Here is a 24,315-nt window from a genome sequence, read left to right as displayed (position 1 = left end):
ACGATTTGAAGGAGTGTTACGTATGTAGTTTCAAATTATCCGCAACCCTCTAGCTTATGTAAAACACCACACCGTGACTGCCGTTTCAGAAATGCTGCCTTGTGTGAACGAGCTCTCGAAACTTGAGACGAACACGCCGACCTTAAAACCTATTTGGAAGTTTACATAAAAAGCTAAAATGAAAAATTGTATAGCTTTTTATGCTTGCGATATACGCCTTTCGACCTTTCGACAGCTTAAAGGCACAGCTTCACTGTCGCTTTTTGAAATGTTCGCAGTATGTTTTATTACGCTGGTGTTCTGTCTTTGCTGTTGGCAGTCCTAGACGAGACTAGTTCTAACCTTGCTTTTCGCTTTCAATTAGCTGTTTTCCAAAGCGTTGATCGCCTCTGATTGTTTTTTGTTGAACGTCCAGATGCACGCTGAGCGTGCCAAAATCTCCCACAGGTCCCATTTACTATCATTTTCGTTTATGCAAACTTTTCGGCCTCGTGTCTACAACATCTTTGACCGCTCGTACCGATCAATCCTGTCACTGAATTTGTTCATTGGTTCTGCGGTTTCCTTGTTGACGATTTGTGTTCGAAGTCTTTTTCAAGTGTCGCTAATGGCGTTCTCCGTTTCGCTCGTCGTTTAGCGTCGTCTAACCGTAGAACTTAGGACTAACTAAACTCAGAATGTACGTAGCCGATAATTGCGACCGCGACGCTCCATTGATCCTCCCTTTATCAGCTACGTATTCTATAATATAATTGTGTCGTGCGTTTTTGTGTTACACATGAACTTATTAGATTTCAGGTGTCAATGCACTGCCTTCTTTTCCTCCTCTCTTGACACCGTATTAACTGTGCTCGGCACGTCTACGCAAAAACGGATCGAGCAAACGACAATAGCCCATCGTGGCTGTTTACGAGAACTTCTCTTTGATTTTATAGTTCGAAGGCAATGTCCCTAAATATCGTTGCAAATAGAACTGCCCCACGACGTTGCTTAGCTTGCCTTTTCAAATCGGCGTCTGCGAAAGATGTTGCTAGTCTGGTCACCGTTGAAGGAAACGGCTCGCGGTCGGTGGTCGAAATATGGCGCTGATGGCAGAGAGGCTGCCGATGTTAGCCATGGCAATACGATAATGTCGCTTGATAATACAGCGCCTAAATACGATACCCTTATGTGTGCATTATATGATCGTATCGCGATAATGCTAGCTTCTACAGGGAGCGGATGGATCCTGCAGCTGTAACCGGCGAAGCTCTTTTTCAACATACATTAGCACTATAGATACAGTTCGACACTATGATTACGACGAGTGTTGAGGTGGATTGGTTAAGTACAAGGGTAATAAGCGTTTCGTTCGGCGCCGTTTCTCTAATCATTGTAGTGCTATCTTGTCCTAATGAATGCAAGTGCATCGTGTCAATGGCAAAATGTACTATACTATACGATAGAGATAAGCAGCAGCTAGAAGCAGATGTTCCGCATGCTTCCTGTATGTGTGTCTAATTGCATTCAGCGTATGTGTGGACGTCGTCTGCGCGTCAGTATATGCCGACAGCGCCATCTAGACGCTAGATATGCATATCATAGCGGTATATACGAGTGGTATGGAAATCGATACCAGTAGCTATGTCTATGTCGTTTTTCACAACCACGCTGCAACCCACCACGGCGCCGCCTTTAACCACAGTTTCTCTTTGCGATCGGCTGTTTGCTGCTGGTTACGGTGGCGGCGGTTATGCCAGGGCCTGCAGTATAACAGGACTCTTTTGAAATCAGGTCTTCCCTGATCTCCATATGGCGAACGGGTACGTGATCGCGCTTAAACGTAACAGCAACAAATGAAACGACAGCAGCTACTTGCTGCTAGCCACAGTTTGTAATCTGAATTCTGACGCCGTCAAAGCAGACGTCGACGCCATCAGCTAGCATCAGCCTCCAATAACGTCATAACTATGGCAACCCCGGCGTCAACGAAAAGCCAAAACGCTGACTCTAGCCGATGTCGCACCGCATAGTTAACCAGCATATCCATAGCAGTTCAGCCGTTACCACGAGCTACTATGGGCAATATGCAATATGATCATGTTGACGAAAAAACCGACTACGACCATTTATTTTTACCGGCGACGAAGACACGTTGGCATCGCAGACGCTGCTGCGATTTGCGCCAATCGTTTTCCGCTCTCTGCCGCCCTTCTGCTGTACGCCATTTTCTTTCACCGTCTCGCACAAACTGGGCCACGAAGTCCCCTTCGAGCATTTGGTCGTGACCACCGCCGCCGCTGCTGTAACATTCGCCGTTTCGTTCATTCATCTATTCACTCCGCGGCGAGAAGGGCTGCAACGGTACAAAAAGCCACAGTAGCTAATGATATTAACATCATCAATAATGACAGCGTCAAGTAGTTGGCTACCGTTAGCCGATCAGCGTTCCGTTTTGCCCTGGCGAGTAGCGACAACGATGCAAGCGATTCCAATAAAAATAACGACAACAACAAGCCTGGCAGTAATAACAACAACAGAAACCACAACAGCAATAACAACAAAAGCACCGACAACAGCGAAGCGATCATTCAATAGTTTGAGTTGTCCATCATCTTCTCGACTAGCATCGACGGTTAGGTGGCTTCGTAACGACGAACTTCGTTCACACAGTTCGTCGATGATCGTTGGACTCGCGCGGGGATACCACGGATCGCGCGAAGCGCTGCTGGCAATCACAGTGAGTTGCAGACCGTGGACGAAGACTGGAAGGACGGCATAGCTGTAGATACTGACATGGATGGAACAAGGTAGTTACCACAAGCGACGAGCGTAAACGCTTGTATAGATGGATTACTGTCTAATTGGCATTTATATTGGTGTTGCTGCAGTTCTTATTATTGTCAGGCGTTGCATGATATTCTCGTAGATGTTGTAGGTAACAAGTGTACGATGCGTATAAGGTTGTAGAGGGGCAAGTCAGGGTGTGATGGGATGCCTAACGACGATACCGAACGTAAAACTCCAAACCGGGAGACACCAGGGTCTCAGCGCGTGTCCGTACTTCCAAGCATTCGTGTCGCTTTAAGTGGTGTGTGGACATAAACTGTCAGGACGTGGAGAAAATTTAGACAAAAACTAGGTCAGTATAAAACAAAATGAACATTCTATAATAACTCAAGAACGAATTGCTCTTCAAAAATGTCTTTTTTCCGTCTATAAATTTATCGTGAATGACTATTTAATAATATGCGTATTACTTGAGTATCAATATGGAAATGGAATAACAACTGCTACAAAAGGCTGTCGCGCACAGCTTCAGCACACAAAACACTGTTTTTAGATCTTCTAGCATTTTCGAGCTCAATATCCTTCCCAGTCTTAGGAGACGCTGGCGTCTACCGTTTGGTCCTTACTAAACGTCCCTGCGGTTCAATTCAAGAGGAGAAAAGGGTCAAACTATGTAAACCGCTTGCGACCTATCCTTATCACCGTTCCCAAAGGTCCCTTTTAGGTGATTTCAGACGCCGTCCTGCCGTTTTAATCTATATCCTCTCCGTATTATTATTTTCCTCTCTGACTTCACGAATCCAATTGTTGCGTGCAGTACGTAAACGCTTACAAGTATGAGGAGAAATTTGACTGGCTTCTCAGCCATTGTTGGCCTTTTATCGTTGTCTCCGAATATAGTATTTTGGCCTTAATGACGAGAAATAACACAGTATAATTAGTTGATGCAGCTCGTTCAGCTGCTCACCAGTCTCTGCTCAAATCTTCATCTGGCCCCATCGCGCTTCTTTCCCTCAGTCGTTTGCTGTTACTATCCGCAATACAGCTCCTATTGATCAGTTCGCTTAATCAGCCGCTCATAGAGGAGCCCTTGTGCCAGTCTTAAACTACAGTTTTGTCCTCTTTAGTTCATCCAGTACTTGCTATCGGCCGGCCGTGTCCAATCGACAATGTCATTATCGCCGTCGTCATGGCTGTAGTTATTAAAGCGGTGTGTTGTGCTTTACAGCTGTTTTTTGTTCGCCGATTTACATTGGCTCGACGGTACAGCCAACAGCGGCTGCGATACCAAACTAAACTAACCCACCGACGTACCACCCAGGACGTCCAAGGCCCACCGCACATGAATGAAGATAAATATTGGGAGAAGATAGGATTGCGCGACATAGAGACGCAAATGGTCAATAATGCAACACGAACACTGGCAAATATCGGGAACAGGACGAGAGTTGAATGATGAATGGAAGCTCGGCCTTCTCCGTTTTCGTTTCCCCTACGAAGGCAAAGAAAAAATACGAAGAGAAGCGAGGAACTGAAACTTCTGCTTGGTGCTTTGTTAGCACTTCACTTCATTGACGAACGGCACAGACCAACAGTTGTATTTTTGCGATAGCAGCGGACGAGTAGCGAAAGCCCTGTCATCAGGACCGGTCTCGCCCTCAAGCGATGTATCAGCGATTTAGCCTGACGTTCCGCGGAGCACCGCCAATTGATAGTTTGTACAGAACCGGTAGCATTCAATAGCTTTATCGTCCCCGAACCATGATGCTGATGATAATTGGCGACAGCATCGGCTGTGATTTGACCAACTATTATTAGAATAAAAGTTTGCCGGACTGTCCGGCTTTCTAGGGGTGAGTCGACGAATCAGCGATTGAACGAGCGTCCGGCTGTATACGACACCTGAATGAAATCAGTAAAACTGCAGCTGCAAGCCATTTGGTGCATGGGCAATTATAGATTACATTCATTATATACATGCACAGAGATAGGTGATTGCATGCACATGTAGGCAGTCATTCGTATTTACAAATATGCGTACAATAACTTTTGTTGGCCCGTTTTCGTCACGTTGCCTACTGTTTGGTTCGAACCATCGCACTGCATGATAAAGCGGCAGGCGGGGACAGAGATCATACTATCGAGATACAGAAAGCGAAGATCTGAGTGAAACGATGAAAATTGAGCTAATTTTTGGTCGATTATATCGTTTCAGAAGTAAGGGCACAAAAAAAGAGACGATATAATTAGTTTACCATTATGATTAAACGGTTTATTTACGCAGTTTACTATGTCATCCCTTTCAAGTTATTTGTACAATGCGCCTTGGCAGAACTCCACCATTTTTAACTAATAATACGTTGAAATGAATGAATGTAAAAGAGTTTTGTTGCTATTGCTCTACAGGTCTACGATCTATGACAAATTTAATATACTTTTGCGTGCAGTTCTACGTTTTAGCACAATTTATGTTTGGGTTGTTACGGCATCTATAGCGTCCGGATCATATTGCGCGTTCATTCGTAGAATTTTATATTCTAAATAAACGGCGTCGTCAAAGAAAATATCGTCTACATTGTTCTGAATACCGGTACGTCTCGCGAACAGTTTATAAAACATGTTCTAATTGCAGAGCCATTCTAGCATACATAAGTATATAGAACTCCGGGGCATTATTACTATGAAAAATGTTTCCTGTCAACCACTGCGGATCGCCGTCCCTCATAAGCTAGCAAGCTGTCATCGTCGAAGAAGGACACAAATTAAAACTATGACTTCTTTTTATAGCTCATTAAGCGCGACGCTCGTACAAAGGTTGGTTCTTCTCTATTAGTGTGTCGCACGCTGATCTGAGCTTCCAGCGTTGATATGTATAAAAGATGGCGTAGACACGATCTTTTATATGATAGCTTCTTTATTAATAGCAATTATAATCATAACAGCAGTGAACATTGGCTTTTCTCAAGTTCGAAGGACACGTTTGACCGGTGGCCGCGCTGGAAACGCAGGCCACTTTGTCAAGACATGGATACTGCATACGATATTATAACGCACGCTTTTGTCTCTGCTGATTCAAATAAATCGTTTTAGACTTGTAAGCAAGCTCTAATGGATACTATGTAACACAAAAAATAAGGGCTAGTGCATTCGACTGGCCCGGAATATAACGTAAAGTGAACTGAATTAGATGATCGGTACCTTTTTTTTGTTATTATTACGTGTGTGGCGTTGTTATTAGGTGGCGTAAATCGCGGGGGCCCTCGACGAGCTACCCAAAAATGTAGTATTTATAAAATAGAAAAAAAAATAGAGAGTAATTTATTACAGTAGCAATGTGTGAATACATACGAATTCAAGTCACGGGGACCACCTTATTAGAGGTAGAGGAAAAAACGCACGAGCCCAACTCGGTACTGGAAAATTGTTACAGAGTTAACATGTTGTTATCGTTTTTAATTATTAAGTATTTTTTCTTCTATCCTCTACATTTATAGACGAAAGGTGTAAATGTTTTTTTTTTTTTTTTTTTTAATATTAATATGATACTACATTTATTAGATCTATACGTTCGTTATCGATATTGCTATATATTATAAAAAATTATCCTTTACAATAGTAGTAAAAGTAACTTTCTCTAAACGATAGGTTTTCCTTGGGTCCTCATTCAGCCATTTTTTCTTGATAGTTTGCTTATTTTCAATGATTTAGCGAGTCATTAAACGTATCTTCCCTGCAGTTTCTAGATATCGGCCTGTTGCAGATGTAATCTGAAAAACCGCAACAGCTTTAAGTACAACTATAAAGCTAGTGACACTTTTAACTGAACTTTATTGCCATTTTAACATGGTGGCAATTCGTTGGACTACTTTTACCAACCAAAATCTACATATCGTGGCCCGAGGCATCATTAGCACGGGCAAACTATGCCTATGGTTACAGTGTCGAAACCGGTGCGGTAAATGTATGACAAAATTCACATAGTCCTGAAATTAACGCAACAAAGCTAAACGATGCATTGAAACAAAAGCGAGTTTTGGCAAAGGCCGCCGGCTATGCTCCTAAACTGCGATGTCCTGTATGTGCTAAACCTGGACGTCGTAGGCTAAATTTGACAGATAGAATTAGAAAAAAAAAAGCTGTTTTGTCGGGTTGCGCGAACTTTTATTATAAATGTAAATAACTTGAATTGTGATGTGGTGGACGACTTGATAAAGTGCATTCAACTAAACTCGTTTCGCTATAAGAATGAACTGCCGATATTCACTGCTAAATAACTAATTAACTTAAATAATAACTTAATATTGAGAACAAAAGCGGCAGCAGTTGGCTAGCATTGCTGTTCGACGACCAGTACGAATGGTCAGCAACCATAAATAACATACGGACACTGATAAGTTTTGCTTTGCGTTCTGTCCACTCTGTCCTCGAAGGCACTGGCACGACGTATTAACAATTATGAAAATAGACGTTACAGCTGTTCCTGTCCTGGCAAAGATGTGATAATAATTTTGCAAGTTCGAATGCAGTCTGTGAATGCAAATGGAGTGCCTTGGCCCCGCCGTAATTCAAGCGCAATCACTCACTCAACCCCGGCGTCCATGTGCAACACTGCGCTGGATAGGCGCCGTTATAGCCGTCACATCTTCTAATAGCACAAAGCGACAGTTGTTTTTGGAGACAATCCCACGAGTTTTCCAGCAAGGAATGAGCAGTCACTATATTGTTAGGAAAAGCCGCTTCGTTCATCCCTGTCGTTGTTTGCCCGAGCAGGACCCTTAGAAACGTAAGCGTGTGCAGCAATGTGTTCAATCAGGGACGTTTCGATAGAACGACGACAAGCAAACCCCAAAAATGTGATAACATAAATGAAAACACCAGCATCCGTAAATAAAAAGATCTGCTTGTTATCGTGACATCACGAACCAAGGCACGTCAATCTCTGGCCCCACGTGACGATAGTTAGTCCGCATAGTAGCATAAGGCCATTAATAATCACTAAGCAGGGACCTGCGTAATGCAGTTGGGGACTGTTGAGATGATTGTCACACTGACGGTTCGACAATCATCGACCGCCGAACAACGTTCACCTAGGAGTACTTAAATAAACTTGATTTCTTGGAAATTCATTCGTATCTTCTTGATGAACGTATCGAAGCCCTACATAAATCAATAATGACTTCTAGCGGCTTCTTATTCTCGCTGATTTAAATAAATTCAGGGACATTACGTATGCACACTCCCAAAAAGTTTGTCAAAGGTGACCTATATCGACTATGCTGAATAAGGATGCAACAAGCCAAGATAATGCTGAACCGAATTATAAAGGGAAGCATCTTCCTCTCCTTAACGTTCCAAATATCTCGTCACCATTGATCTACTCAAGCAAGCAGGAGCTGCTATGAAAAAACAGGTCAACAACTCTATGAATTATGAGCTAACGTCATGGTCTCGACGATTGTAATTTTTTGCTCAATGAACTAATTCACAACGACAAAAGCTAGGAGAGGCAATAAAGATGAAAAAGGTGATCTCGGTTACGCACTATTAGGTTTGCAAGCTTATCTCTGGTATACGTTAAAAGGGACAGTAATAATAGAGACGAGGTTAGTTCATCGATTCTAAAGGCGAGACGAGATGCAGTGATAGCAGCGCGCCTTCAAAGGTGGCTGATCGTGGTCAGCATCATGCATTGTAAACATTAAAGTCAGTTATATATAATAAGAAATTAAAGGATTGACAATTTAACTGGGACCATCGAACTAGACGAAACGAGATACCTTATTCTGCTACTTTTATGCAATAGTAGAGTTCACTGAGGCTTAGAATCTTACACTCAGAAAGCAGTGACTGTTCAAGTAGAAGTTCAGCCACTTTGGACTGACATATATATAATTATATATATATATATATATATATATATATATATATGTATATATATAATCATCTTAACAGATATTACAACTCCAAAAATTGAGTCTAATACTAGTGGATATGTTTTGCCATTATGAAATACAATGTAGTACAAAAAGACGCAAGCATCACTCGATTTAACGACTCTCTAAAATAACTAATAGAAAATGAGATATAAGAGATAAAATATCTTTATTTTTAAGCAAATTTGTTAGTTGCTATATGTCTGTATATAAAAAAAAGTCACATCTTTAGGCTGCAACGATATTTTTTAAATTGCAAATACATAACAGTGTATAACTCTTCACTAATTTCAAACGAATTGGTTCTCTAGTTCTAATAATAATAAACTACTAAAGAATGTAAAAAGTTATAGGACTGAGCTAACCTATCACTCACAGATCTCTTTTATTACCAAATGATTGGTTAAACCACGGAACTCATACTTGCGGCATTACCCCAGGTCTGACTAATCTCGCCATCCCGTACAATGCAGATGCCTCTTGGCCTTCTACGAGAATCCAAAGGTATTTGATTTTGTTGGTAGCGGACAAAATAACACTGATCATCCACTGGCAAAAGATACTTCGTAGAAAATACCGGGGGACGCAACATAGCGCAGACCGCTCGTCCTATGATCAGGGAGCAATATATCGACCATATTTTACAAGCGTTGTTACCCTGCCTGCACATTAGCTTATCGATGTCTTGTTGTGTCCGTCTTACCACCCCACTTCGGCGTGAATTTTACGCAGCGCCTGTTCCTCCATCCGATCTGTGTTTTTAGTACACCCCGTTTCAAAGCATGGCAAAGCCAAGTCAACAATACCAGCAAGCTTTAGCTATTGTTCGCCGATGAGAGACAGTTTTCTAAAATAGCAGTTGATAAGCCGAGCAAATTAACTATTTCTAAAATAACTAATCACTAAGCAATTTACGAAATGTTCATAATCTCACTCAGCATCTAATGGCGATCGATCGAACGAACGACTTAAAACTGTCATTTACCGAGCGTGCTTACTATCGATCTAATGCTTTGTGTCTAGGACATGATACCTAGTTACCTTGAACACTAACATCGAAAGTACTTGTGTCCGATTTTGTTGAGTTCAGCGAGTAACGAAATTTTGAGGAAGTTTCTTTAGACTACATGTAGAACGATTACAAACTAGATGACAACTCGATTACCGTTTTCGCTCAAGCAGACGGTTATTGTTCGTGTTACATTGCGTCTATCTGGAAGCTGTTGGTATTGTTACTATTTTTTTGTGCCACTATTACGATAATGATTATTGCTGCTAAATCCACGATATACGCTTGACAAAGTTGATTTATAGTCCGCCTTCTCGTTTGTGTTGAGCTATATAGCTGCTTTGTAGGAAGTTGATCCTTTGATACATTTAATATGTATAGCAGGAAGGAGCAGCCCTTAAGCAAAGCAAAATTCACAAGGCACAGGAGCTATAAACCGAAGCCAATCTCATGAAGTTCCTAAATTTAAGGCGTATGCCAAGCTAAACGCATTATTAAAATAAAATGCATAATTAATATATGGTACCAACAAGTAAAAGCATCTGCAGGATCACTATAACGGAAAGAATCCAGTAAAAAGAAAAAAAAAAAACGTTTCATATTTGTATTTGTTTCGCTTGGCAAATAGATAATGCATTAATGACATCATATCATCCATCCTTTCATACGTTCACTTATGTAGGTGCGCTTCGATTGATGTAGGATTCATTAAAGACAGCGTAATACCAGTCATCTGATGGTAAACAGACGAGGAAGAGACACTGGTACCTGTTGGTGACGCTTGCGTATTGGCTGAGCGTCACATTGTCGCAGAACAAAAACAAGAGCGTCTTTATCCAGGATGCCTTAATAATTGCATCGGCCTCAGTCTCTCGTTGGTCCCAAAGCAGCTGTAACTTCGACAGGTCACGAGTTCAAAGCTGTTGCAGGATTTCTTTTCAACAGCAGCCAAACCAGTCTAAGAGGGAAAGCCAGTTCCAAGCCTGAAATTGTTTGGATTTGCCAACGTCGTGAAACAGCGCTATCTCGCGCAGTCCGTGTTTCCGTATAAAGAACAATCAGGACAACGGTGGCTATCATGGCAGCGGCGAAAATGCTGATTTTTATTCCTGTCCGCAGGATTTATCTATTCGTCTCTTTTCTTGTTAATATATTTTTCTTTAATTTTTACTTTCATAGACCGAAGAAGAATGGATATTTTACTCATTCTTTTTGATCGTGTGAACACCCTACGCGGGGTTAGCACTTGTCACTGCGCTGCTGAATTAGAAAATATTTAGGCAAAATGAAACCGGCGTCGCAAGCCAGATTGGGAGTTCGTGTTGAAACGTCCGGCCGGTAGCTACCAGCCCGAAATTCAATTTAGAGCTATACTGAATTATAACTGCAGAAGTGATGCCACTGGTTGTCGATTTCAGCTGTGAGATGATATCCAGCTTTTTTGGCACAACTAGAAACGATGAAATTGTATTTCACTGAGCCTTACAACTGCAGGTTACCAACGAATATAAAAACGTATCATGCGCTAATACAGGATTTTTCGCAGGCCACGCTGTAGGGTTTTTCGAAAAAAAATGTGCCGTGTGTCTTCAAGGAAAGTGAACAATATGTTTTCTTCTTTAAAAACACTGCTGTTTGATACTTCGGGCTAGATGATGACATAACAGTTAATCTCTGTTTGCCCATCGACCATGGGCAACCATGTTAAAATACTTTTAGTAAATAATTGTCAAGTAGATTAAGTGCCAGGGTGCCCTCCGTCCAGCCTTAATCTATTACAATTCATAGGTATACATTAAAATGAACGTTCAGTAAGTAACTGTGGAAAATTTTAGGAATTTTAATTAAAACATAATACTGTTGAAACGTCACTAAAATTTATAACGGTCTATATAACGTATATATGAGTACGCTGCAATGGGCTATGTAAGCTTATTAACGATAACGTGTTTCATACATATTGGCTCGTTGATTTACCTATGGTCAGACCCCACAAGAGTGAGGCTATTACAAGCTGACGAACATAGAAAATAAAAACTTTATCATCTATCCGAAATCAGATTAGTGAAATCTTCGAGGTAACGGTTAGTTTACAACGGCTAGGATAGACGCAGGTTTGTGTTCGTGGTTTTCTGCGGTTTACAGATTGAGTACGTAATCATATACCGGAAAACAAAATATAAATATATAAAGTAAAACATTATGAAATTCATCGTAGTGCATATTTCATACTATTCGTGACCCCCTTGGCAGAATAATTTCGAAGAAAATAGTGATGCTCTATCAAAAAGCAAAGTCAGCCAAACTTTTCGGAAGGGTTGATTCTCACTGATGATTTTTTCCAAGGAAAAAATGTGCCATCCACCAAAACTTGTTACTTCCTGTTTACTTCCCAGACTGAGCGTTACTCAAAAAACACGAATAAGTCGCTGGTACGAGTCAGTGCAGAAACAGAGATTATCCTATCGCGGCTACATATATACATATATATATACTAGGTATTATAAAATATTGTTGACACTCTCTAGCCACCCCGTAGCGCAGTCTCTATGCGAAGCTCTGTGCGTTTAGCAGGCAGTGTGTATTAATTTCAGCCACCGTTACTTTCAACTGCGGTGGCCACGTTCGTTCATTCCATGTGTCGAGATTTGAATCACAAGGTCCTACCCATTACAACGAAAAAAAAAAAGAAGCCTCACTCAGAAAAATTAAAAGGTCCAATACAGCCGAAACCTGAAGGTAACAGTATGTTAACGTTAGCGTAAGTTTTCTTCACAGAGTCAGATTGCGCGAACTCACTTACCCAGACGCTCAAATGCACATAACATGTGCACGCGCGCTAAATGAAAACTCCTCAGTTGGATCGCGTTGCAACCCCCGCTGGCTCCAACGGCATGAAAAACCGTATCTCCTCTTTGGCGTAAAAACTTCTGAATTTGATATGTGCTTTTGCAGATAGAACCGGTTTCGACTTTGTACCTGTCGTTTCGACCGACGACTAGTAGATGCGCTATGCCGTGTTGTTATGAACGAAGCTAGACTGATGTGGACACTTCGAAATAGCAAGTACATAGGTCAATTAAGGTGTTCGTATAAATTAAATAATAATAACAATCCGGTACTCGATACGACAGATAATAATACTGCTGACGAATCCTGTGATATGCGTGGCATTTTGTCGACCCGCTAATCTGTTTCCCCACCTATTTCACTGACTTACCCCTTATCAAAACGCCACTTTCCTCCCGATAGAAGTCACAACGTCTCGTTTCAACCGCAAATCACTACGACGAAAACGAAGAAGCACTGATCCTGATTCTGTCTATCGGAACGCCAAAGCTATGCGAAATTAAAAACAACCCAACAAAATAAGACGACACGCTGGATTTCATAGCGGATATATAAAATCAGACCTTTATTCGTATGGCATTTTCGACGCTGGCAGATATCTGTTGATTGGAGGATAAACAGACCCATATTGTAACTTTTATCTGTTATTACGGACAATGATCGTACGCCTATAGAAATCCCGAATAGTTATTCTTTGCTCCTTCTGCTTTAAACTTCGCCCAAAGTAAATACCAGTAAACACACCGGCTATAATAGTAATATATAACACCAACGTCGCGAAACAAATGAAACGTACGTAGGAGATGCTATTCATAAAGAGTGTTCTGAGACGGATTATTAAATTATAATAAATTACAAATGTACAGATTTTTAATAAACAGTAGGCGAAAAAGTTTGTTGCATTTTTATTTGATTTAATTAATGTATAATTGTCATTTAGGACGTTATAATAGGTTTTGAAAAGCATCGAAGGATCGAACAAAAAGAGTGCTTTCCGAGCGTCTCATATTCAATTCTAGACCACAAAATTGGAGGAAATTGCTAGAGTTCCGGGAACAGATTAACTCTGGACTTTATGTAAAAAATTTATCATATTTTTTCTGGGTAATACTTACCGAATCATTAGTTGCTAAATTAACTGAGCTAAGTAGGCATTCCCCAGAGAAAACATGGTAAGTTTTATTTAGTTAATTTAGCAACTAATGGTTCGGTGTGTCGAGCTCAGGAAATCGCTAATTTAAACTTACGTTATATACGTACATTATCAATGAAAGCTGACATTTCTCGTGTTCGATGATACTTTTCAAAAGCGATATAAATATCCCGATGGAAGAGTCAGCTTGGGACGAAGGCTGACGTACATAAGGTGCACAAATCACGTTGAAACATGTATGCTTCAATTCTATTTCGTGAAATTTATCTCTAGTTCACTAGAAAACACACTTAACGTCAGGGCCGATTCTTCATAACGTGAAGACACGTAACGTAAAGCTAACGTAAAATGTTCACGCAATAAAATCGTCATTCTCTCCATGTCATTCTGAGGCTAAATAGGTTTTTCGCAACGACTAACTATACCTATATTGTTGTCTGATCGTTATCACTTGATCGCCTTGAACATCTAACTGTTAGACAAATCACCTCAAGAGATTTGGTAACTCTGAAGGCTCATGAAAAATAAGGGAGCGCAACAAAGGGCCCCATTGCTTGGGTGATGGGGTACCAGCGACCTACAGTCTGGTTCGACCGCTGCACCGGCGCAAGCATCTGGAAGAGGTAAAACGGTCTCCTTCGCTGACCAAGTTGATAGGTGGCCATGGCTGTGACGACAAACCGTCTTCCATTTACATTTAAATCACAAAACGATAGAAGTAGAATGGAAAAGTAGTTGTGTAATAGATTATATCTTATTATTTTCCACGCTGCCCAGCCTGATATTTAAGCAGACATGAAATTTCGTGCGTAATTGTTTTTGAATCGCAAGCAATCACTGAAGTGTCACTGACTGCGCGGATTCGTCGCGGGCGGGGGGGGGGGGCGGAAATCAGGCTTTCATGAAGATAAAAAATAGGAACTTTTAATCATAAACGCAGTGTAATATGTAGATTGTGAACTAACAAGTATGTACATGTAATAACGTTGATTCGTACAACCCTTCAACTTTGATCAAGAGTTATCGAGCATATTTTTCATGCACGATCACGGTAATTTAGCTGGATTGAACTTCTCTATACTTTGCTGTTGTCTGCACCAATTTCGGTTAGTTTTTATTTAGTTGCACTTCCAGTTCTTTCTATTGGTATTCGTCAGCGCTGTTGTATAACTTTGTATGTTAACTATTTTTTTGTCACATCTGTTAAGTAGACTATGGTTTGATACGGCAGAATCGATGTAACTGCGTATTTATGCAGATCAGAACCTTTAAGTAAGTTCCATTTATCATCAATATGTGGCTGGGAAAGCAATGGCCTTGTATACACTAAGTCAAGAAGCCTGTATACACTGTTATAGTTCGAGTATCCACCAAGTCGACCTGTAGGGCGCAAGTGGAATTGTGATATGTCGTTCGTAACAGCCAATCAGCCTATGATGAAGGTCGTCCCAACCCAACATTGATGGGTCGCTTTGCCTTGTTTACCCAATCACGAGTACTAGAAGGCCTCTATATGAATAAGAGGTTACATATGACGTTAGAGGTGTAAAATAAGGCAGAACTTACTAATGCCTGAAAGAAGTTAAGAAAATCTATCGACTGTGATTAACGATTAAGTACCTAACTACCATCATTAATTTCGTGACGTTTTCTAGTAGTTGTTCAGCAGCTGTACCTGGAACTTGGACACTGAATATCATTATCAGTACGAAATATTTTTCAAGGTTGAATCAATTTCATGTTAGTCTCTTTGTCCCAAACGAAGCCCAAAGGCTAGAAAATGTGTAGATGGCCCAATCGTTACTAGCTATGGTCTTAGTACTGAGGTATTTCCTAGTATAAAATCCCCATCTGGCAGAGTAGCTTCCTTAAAACGAGTAATTCTACAGGCTGGAAAATGGCTAAACCAGGCGGCTTATCCAATTACTATTGTTCTAAGTACAGTACGTTATATCTCTAATTTGCGTTTGATGGAGTGAATTCAAATGTTCCACGATTGCTTTCCATTGACAAGGTTATAGCAACCCCTATGTCATCGGACCAACAAACATACTCACCCGCTACTCATATTCGTATATGAGTCTCACTCGTGTACATATATATGCTGCCAACCTGCTTCTTTCAAATATGCAGTCCGTCGTTTCTTTTACAGTGAACTGTGTGCATAGGCCATCACGGATGAATAGTATACCATTTATGATCAAATGAACAAAAAGTAAATTTGTTTCCCCAATTGTACCTTATTTTCATTCGATCCAATCATTACATAGTTGTCTCTTCGTCAGTGATTTTACATAGTCATTATGACATCGTTGTGGTGCTTTTCATTCGGCTACCTATATGAATTGACTGTTCGAACCACCGCTGCGCCCTGGTCACTTTGCCCGACGCGCAATGCTTCAACCATCCGCAGATCGCCCCGGGTCCTCGACGGACCCAGCTTGATACGATTCAACGTGTTGACAATGACGCGACGTCGTGTTGTCATACTTAGATTGCGCGATATTATAGTAAAAAGACGATAAAGTAGTCGGTTCGGTTTCAATGAATGCGACCAGCATCGGCCGTAATGACGGCAACACTGTTACAGACGCTGACCGACCATCGAACAGTATCATAACACTACCGAAGAGCTGACGTCGAACACCAACCGAAAAAATGATACCATTCAAAGATGAGCGCGCCAAATTTTCGCGTGCCAGTTACAGAGCAACATTGATTGTCTTCACTGTTCGTACTGCGCTCTAATTTCAAGCGTCGCTAATTAATCCAAACTAGTTAACAAGACAAAACCGCTCATTATATCCACCACGGGTTTAACCCCAGCAGCAGCATTCAACGTCGTAGCTGCACCGAAAATTGCTTGCTACAAGTGGATTATAGTTGATACCTAAGAAGGGGCAAAGTTAGGGCAAGGTTTGGTATTGGGGGGAAAACGAGGCCAGAAAAGCGGGTATCAACAACAGCCGCAATTTAGATAAACGTATCCGTATTATTACTGTTTATTGCGCGCTTGATATCATTGTTATCGCCGGATTACCTCTGTTCTGACATAATACCACCACCACCACCACCACCACAATCAACATCTGTGGTCGTTTTTATTGCACCGAATAGGCCCAATGGTACTTTGGCATATCATAGAGGCGACGAATAGTAGTATGTCCTTATTATTAAAGGAAGGGCCACTCTGATTTAAACAGCTTGCCGACAACTGGATAAGTGTGTAAATCTGTATGGTCTCTTAATCTTGATGTCACGCTAGCTGAGATTATTTTTCGGACTTCAACTGTTGCCGTTGCAGACCAGGTCTATTACAAAATATCTTAATCCACTCAACGTCACTTCTCTAAAATACAACACCTATGTGAATACACAAAAAAGTAATTCAACAATAAAAATGTTCGTTCGTAAAGGTTCTAAACTGTACATACAACTGTATAAATTGTTTAGTATATGGGCCACCGGTGCGGGCCAAGGTAGAAAGCTTATCGAGGCTTAACAAGTCTGATAGAGACAACTGAAAAATGTATAAAGCCATGATTCTAATTATGCAGCACGACGTAACGTATGGCGGTATGTTTCAATTAATCGGAGCAAAATAATGAAAAAATGCATAGACTTCTCATGAATGCCTGCAGCGGTAAAAACAAAAGCTACCGCGAAGGGCGCAGCGGACAATAATTTCTTTGGCGGATAGCACACAAGCTACAGCGCTTGCCACTAATCTATGCTATGTTGTTGTACCCCTTTATTGAGAAACAGGGTGTGTTACAATAAAACTTTCGCATGAAGTCCAAAAGCAACAGGATGCTCTCGACTTCAAAACCTCCGGCGTCTAACCGTCTCTCGATCTTCCGGACAGCCGGAGAATGAAAGTACTCAAAAACACTAAAGAACACCTAAGTGGGGTACCCATTCTAGAGAACGATGCAATAAATATCACCTAGACTGATTTGTGACCTCGCTTCCAAGCAGGATTCAATAGTGCGAAGCCTTCAGTTGTCTGTGAATACTGCGTTTAATACTAGACTAATAGTGCAAGCCCGCTGATTATTAAAATGTGCGCTTCGCCGGTATATCTTTATATGCTGAGTATTCTATCGAAAAAACCACATAAGCTCGTTATGTACGATTAATACGACGTTGATTTTACTGTTAGTTTACTGATTTTACTGAAGTTACACACATACACATGTTATGCGCATATAACTAATAATCCAGCTACGTTAGGCCCTTCGGCCGACATGGAACAGCACGCAATTGGAGCAGGGTACGCATTCAGACTCTGTATTGTCTATTAGCTTATTGTTCAGCCAAAAGCTTCAGTAAATCCATCGGATGGCTGTCAACATTAGATTATGGGGTGTGCCATACTGAATACCGTAAATACGGTACCGTATGCGAAATACACAACATATAGATATGCCCATACGACTAACTACATCCGTCGTATGTGAACCAATGTAGCCTATTTAAAGCGAGAAAACAGCGCGCTCTATGCGCGAAGTGAAATATGGCTTCACCGTACAATTCTCTATCAACATCGTTTGGCAACAATGTTCGATGCGGGAGAAAATCTTTACGTGACTTCATGTGTCTAGTCAGCCTCACGCAAAGCCGCCAACGTTGCCTTTGTCTATGGTTTATGTGTTGACGCTACTGCTGTTTATCGTGATTAGGCCTCATCATTTCTAGCGTCAAAAGCAGCATCCATACCAGGAGCGAGCTGAATATCGGCTGCGTCACCGAACGCAGACGACTCAACTCCGACGTCGACGCTTACATAAACCATTCAAGCAGACCGTCTAGCTATGATCGCCGTCCGTGTACAATCGACGCGTAGCTACTAAATATCCTTTCGCCCTACCTGTTTCTCTAATGACACGGGAATTGATTGATCTGTGCGTAGTCATCGCACGCAATAAAAAAACAACTTCGGCCTCAAGCGTCGGATCGACTTGGCGACGCCAACGACTACAGCAATTATATTAACATCGGTGTTAGCACCGACTTAGATATCTCGTGGTGATAACAATAGGGCGTAGCAGTGAGCTGAAGGTGAAGACGGAATGCCGCAAGATTTGACGCAGACGATTCTCGCATGATTACGTGAATGTTGGGCATGGGCCCTGTGCGGAGGAGAACAACGAAAAACTACGGTTTAGTCAAACTATATGTTGCATTATGTATAGTGCAGAAGTGGACGGCAGGACTAACAGCGACAAAATGACATTTCAAAAAAGGAGGAACGGAATCTACGTCTTCTTCGGCCACTGTGAGTAATAATAAAATGAGAGTTCTTAGCAACAGCCATAGGAAAAGGTTTGATATATGTAACGGATGTGCAAGCAAAGTTCAATGTGAATTTGTTCAGAGGGTGTTTGTGGGAAATTTTCGTATATATATATATATATACGAATTTTTCGAATATATATATATATATACGAAGATTTTACTGGAAGATTATAGGAGCACACAAATGAGGCTCTTACGACATTAATAGATTGCTGTTGCAATAATCCTAAATACTGACGAACGACAAAATGTCTAGAAAAAAATTGAGAGCCGACTATGAATGATTATTATAAAAATTCACTATCGCAAATAAATGTATTTTTTACTCATACAATCACACCTCTTGTATAGCGTACTCCTTGTTGGAATTAATCCCGAAGGAAACTAATTTCAATAAAACTGACAAGTACGGCCATCATCCTGTTAAAATTAATGGAATCCTACTGGCGTAAACATTAAATTAAATAACTTTAAACACTTTGTGCAATTGAACATCCCTTAAATGGAACAAAAACTTACGGACAGGGATAGTAGTACTTCCTCAGAGTTAGCCCTGATGATTTAGTCAAGCAACAATATGAAAAAATAACTAATAATTAATTAATTAATAAAAATTATGTATAATAGACAGAATTCGGCGAAACAGCCTGGTTCTTTCATGATCGTCCAGCTATAAAGCTTCACATATTTAAAATAAATTGATAATTTCTCGCACATTTCAGACTACGTTCAATCGAGGTCGACACGAGCTGTTACCTCCATCGTCTCTCATCGTGCAGAATGTATATATTCTCGAACAGAGACCCGAGCACAGCGAGAAAAGATTGCAAATAATACCGAAAATATGAATTTCTACTAGCAGGAGCAACGAAGGAAATGGCAAACTTGCAGAAGTACTGGTACTATAGAAGAATGGGAATAGTTATAGTAGATGTTTTTGGCGTTTCGAGCATAGGAAAAGTCAGCATCGCCATTAGCATCATAATACCTGTAGTTGTTGTCTTCATAATAATAGCATCGTTGTTAATACTAATAATCACCTAAAAGAACTTCCCGACTTCTAAGGCAAGGCCCCACTTAAGTTGTCTTTTCCCGGACTCCACATCTATGATCTGAAAACAATACCAGGCACTTTGTGTATCCACTACAGCATCAATAGCACCAATAGCCTTGCCGATTCATTTCAGCTCAAGCATTAGCAGCAACAGCAATTACCGTTACCAACGCCAGCTTCGCAGCTCACTACTGCTGCCATAGGGGTTTTAATTGGCAAAAAAAAATGTGCTAAAATTAGCATCCGTTGACAGCTGTTGTTACCACTTTCGAAGGCAAAGCGCTGGGCGAGTGAAGGAAAGTAAACAAACTCGATATTTATATTCATGCATCTCAGCAGATCAATCACAACTTCAAAAAAGCAGACGAATAGGCAGCTACGTGTTGTAAACAAACGAAGCTGCCCATAAATAAAGCTAGTGTTAGTAATACTCATAGCCAAAGCAACTCAACGATTCTATGACGCGGAGTCCGCTGCACCACAAAAACGAAAATTGACCCTACCCATCTCCGTCGTAGTACGGACATCGAAGGCCTGTTCGGTGGCCTGCACTTTGTGGCTTCTCCATCGTCGATTGGTAGCGTTGCTGACGCCAGAACCGCGGCCGTATTTACGTTGCTAGGACAATCGCTGGGCACTGAGTAACTCCTACAAGACAACAAACGGCCAGCCGTCGTAGTATAAACTTTTTTTAGCTAGCAAGCGGACGTAATGTTACACAGTTAAAGCTAAACACGCCACAGCAAGAGGAAGATGTCTCGTTAGCTGGTGCTATTAGTTGTCGATACTACTTTGCATCGAACGAAAAATAAATTGATGAGAAAAAGAGCCGAAGAGCTTTAGACACTGGGACGCCTGAAGAAATTCGGTGATAAAAGAGAGAGAGAAAGAAAAGATCGGTGAGCGAAGTCCGTTGAAATCTTAACTAACTGAAGCAACCTTTGTGATTAGCTAACGGCGACTGGAAAACTCGGCTCCGCTATTTCAGTTGAACGACAAAAAAGAACGAACGACGTCGACGTCGATACCGGCATGGAGCTGTCTATCTCTCCGGCTAATAGCCGCTGCCACCATCATCTACGTTACTGTTGTTGTCAAGTCTGAACTTCAAAAAGCGAAGCTCCGGCTTGAAGATACGCTGTCAGCTTCCTTAGCATTGTCCATCAGCCCAATTCAATGGCTCGAGACAACAAACTGACGGTCATCCGGCGCGAGTGCCGTAGAATTATTCGTAATCTGACAACCCCCAGACAGATCACGGTCCACAATCCGTCCAGCAGCATACTGCATCTAGCAGGGTAGACGGCTGCATCGACTGCAGTAGTAACATTATCGTTCGCGAACTTGGGCACGTTTCGCGCAACGGCTTCTTACCACAATCCAGTAACGACAATATCGCGAGCTATAGCTGGCTATCGGCGGAGGCGATAACAACGGCGGAGCCGACATAGTATAAGAACTATCCCGTTTATAGTCTACATTGTCTGTACTACATTATAACAGCATGTAGAATAGTGAAAAGCGGTCGCTGATCAAAGCGGCCGTCTTTATATTCTTAACTTTAAACGGCGAGCTTCGTATAGATGATGGACATTAGCGATGGTATCACCAGCGCACCCGATGCCGTGATGACCGAGTGGTCCGTCGGGCTTTTTCACGAACGTAATCTGGACGCCGAATGAAAGAAACTCCATTATTTTCACGTAGATCAGTGAAACGCTTACATATGTCAACACGTGGGGGCGACACCTGCTTATGGAAATAATTTAGCTTTTGCTGGGCATCTTCATGGCTGTTTGTCCTGGAGCGGCGCCAGAACCAAAGTCATGATTCGAGAGCTCATGCCTAGCAGCTTTCAACCTGCCACAAGCGATGCTATATGAGCGTATCTCTCGTGAATCGAGCGCGGAGCTTCGCAAGCTGAGCCTCATACTGGCTTCTGTATTTTCTATTCATTAATGGTACATGAGAGTAATGATCATGGCTGATACTATAGCTGTAACGTTGCTGTTATCGTAGCTAGTAACAGATGATTGTAAATTAATCTGAAAACGTGCGTACACGAATATAGACGTACTAATGCTTACCACCGGCAAAGAGATAAGCGATGATACGAATGTATCGCGGTTCCTGTTCGCGTGTCTATGTGGTCGTTGGTGACGATTATTAGCGTCACATATGTTCACGATAGATTTGCACCCTGTCTTATTATATTACACTAGATAATTCGAGTATTTATTATTATATTAGTAATACGTTATAATTAAGCGCTCTGTTGCGATATACGTAACAATATGAGTAAATGTGGATGATGACATAAACGTTCTGAGACTACCTATAGTGAACTGCATTTATATGTATGTATGGTACAACAAAAAACTATGCATAATAGTGATACTAATATATATGCAGCCTGAATTGTGAGCAATAGACCGCTGCTAGTTTGTACGCGATTCGAGTATAGAGGCCCTGGTTACTAACAGGTATAGTGTCCACAAACGGCCTAATTTTTTACAGGTTGATGGTAGAAATAAAGCCCGCGTCTGGCCAAACCTGTGGAAGCGATCTGCCACACCGAGTACATAAAATCGAATATCCGAGCGAAAACTTCACTTTTACCTGTAGAACTACTAGCACAGCCGCTGGTGACTTTGGTCACCGCCAAGGGCGTTCTTTGCGTTCTGTTTCCGTTGTCAGTTTCCATCAGACCGCCAACCAACGGAGAGACGTTTCCGTAGCATAAAGACAACTATACTCTACACTAAATCGGACTTTTACAACATGAACGCAGCATTAAGGTTATAAAGAATCGATACCGTTTTCTAGGGGACAAATCAAAAGATCTATGGCATCAGGTATTCGTAAACATGTACTTCTGGCGTTTGATGGCTCAAGAGAATCATATTCTCAGCTGTACTTCACTTAGATTCGGTAAAGGCCGGAGTAAAGCCTTCTGTAGTTTCGAAGTATAGCTTCGTTGCCGATTATTTATCACACCTTCTCATCGCAAATAACCGGATTTATAAGGAGGAAATCATTACAATGAAAACATTAGTGGAATAAGCGCCAAGCCTTATGTACATCGTCTGTCCGGGTAGAAGTGACATTCGACGAAAGGTTAAAAGCATCCGTAATATAGCAACTAAGATGATCGGGGCAAGTGTTGCTCTGATGATTTTAGAATTATTTCAAGCTATGCTATAAAAAAAAATCCTGTCTAGGTCGGCGATGCTGGCCAAGCAGACGGGCAATGAAGTCACTATCGGATTTGCTCAAATCCATAACTTATTTAGCCAATTTCCTCGGATTATTCGGATTAACGATATCCGACCAGAATTCAGTGAATATGGCTGTTTAGGCAGGCGATCTGGCATTGTTCGGTACAAGCACGTTCGCCAACGTAGGAACACTTACTTATCGTGATATCATCACCTTGCCAAAACTAGTTTACTTAATCGGTCCCCAAAGGAACAATTCTCTTAATCCTATAATAGAATATGCCTATAAATTAAAAGTCGATATCTGGGCTAATAAGGAGAAGTGTCAAAATTAATTCGACATACAAAAGAAAAAATGTCGTCCCCTCACAGGAGCTAGAACCCTCTATAGGTGTTTTCTGTTTCGAATTCTTCTATACTCCTGCTCATAATATTCAAGCAATCTGAAGACATCCTTTAGCTAGGGGCCAAACAAGACGGAACCTGTGTTTCTTAGGCGTGCACTACGAATTTACACGGCTGCACGTAATACAGCTGATGTCTCTCCTGACAGATTTTTTATCGGGGATTTGCGCAGGGCGTTCGTCCTTGAAAACACGCGCACATAAAGGATTCGCTAAAGACAAGTGTGAGAAAATAACACTGATGGTCTGTTGTTTGTGCCGGCAATAACGAAGAAATTTTTATGCAAAAACCCATGTCGCGACTAGGCTGGCCATAGGTGAGTTTTCCCAAGTGAAGCTCGTTGAATAATAAAAAGCTGTGATCAGCTGAGTCAGAGCTCTAGCTGTAACTATTGTTGTAAATTTTACCTCAGGCATTATGCTCGATAATGTACGCGTTATGAAAAATAGCATCAATCAGTTACCAAAACACGTGGGCGAACTAGGATAGACGATGGGGTTCACAACAATAGCAACGATGATTTCAACCCATCAAAAGAATGCCCAAAAAGAATCATAGACAAATGTTTTTTTTCCTGTTCTGGCAAAATTCGGCGCGTCCGCGGACGATTTCAGCAGTGAGTAGCG

At 41.4% G+C, this 24,315-nt stretch overlaps 1 long non-coding RNA gene across 1 annotated transcript; it reads left to right on the top strand.

Moving 5' to 3' along the window:
* Positions 1-1,721: 1,721 nt before the first annotated feature.
* LOC111271005 (uncharacterized) lies at positions 1,722-6,411 on the top strand. Its single transcript, XR_002686590.2, has 2 exons — positions 1,722-3,121; positions 3,998-6,411. It is a non-coding gene; the product is annotated as an uncharacterized LOC111271005 (long non-coding RNA).
* Positions 6,412-24,315: the final 17,904 nt, after the last annotated feature.

Source organism: Varroa jacobsoni, unplaced genomic scaffold (genome assembly GCF_002532875.2).
Source record: "Varroa jacobsoni isolate VJ856 unplaced genomic scaffold, vjacob_1.0 contig00279, whole genome shotgun sequence".
Classification (NCBI taxonomy): domain Eukaryota; kingdom Metazoa; phylum Arthropoda; class Arachnida; order Mesostigmata; family Varroidae; genus Varroa; species Varroa jacobsoni.
This window is presented reverse-complemented; position numbering and strand designations above follow the sequence as displayed.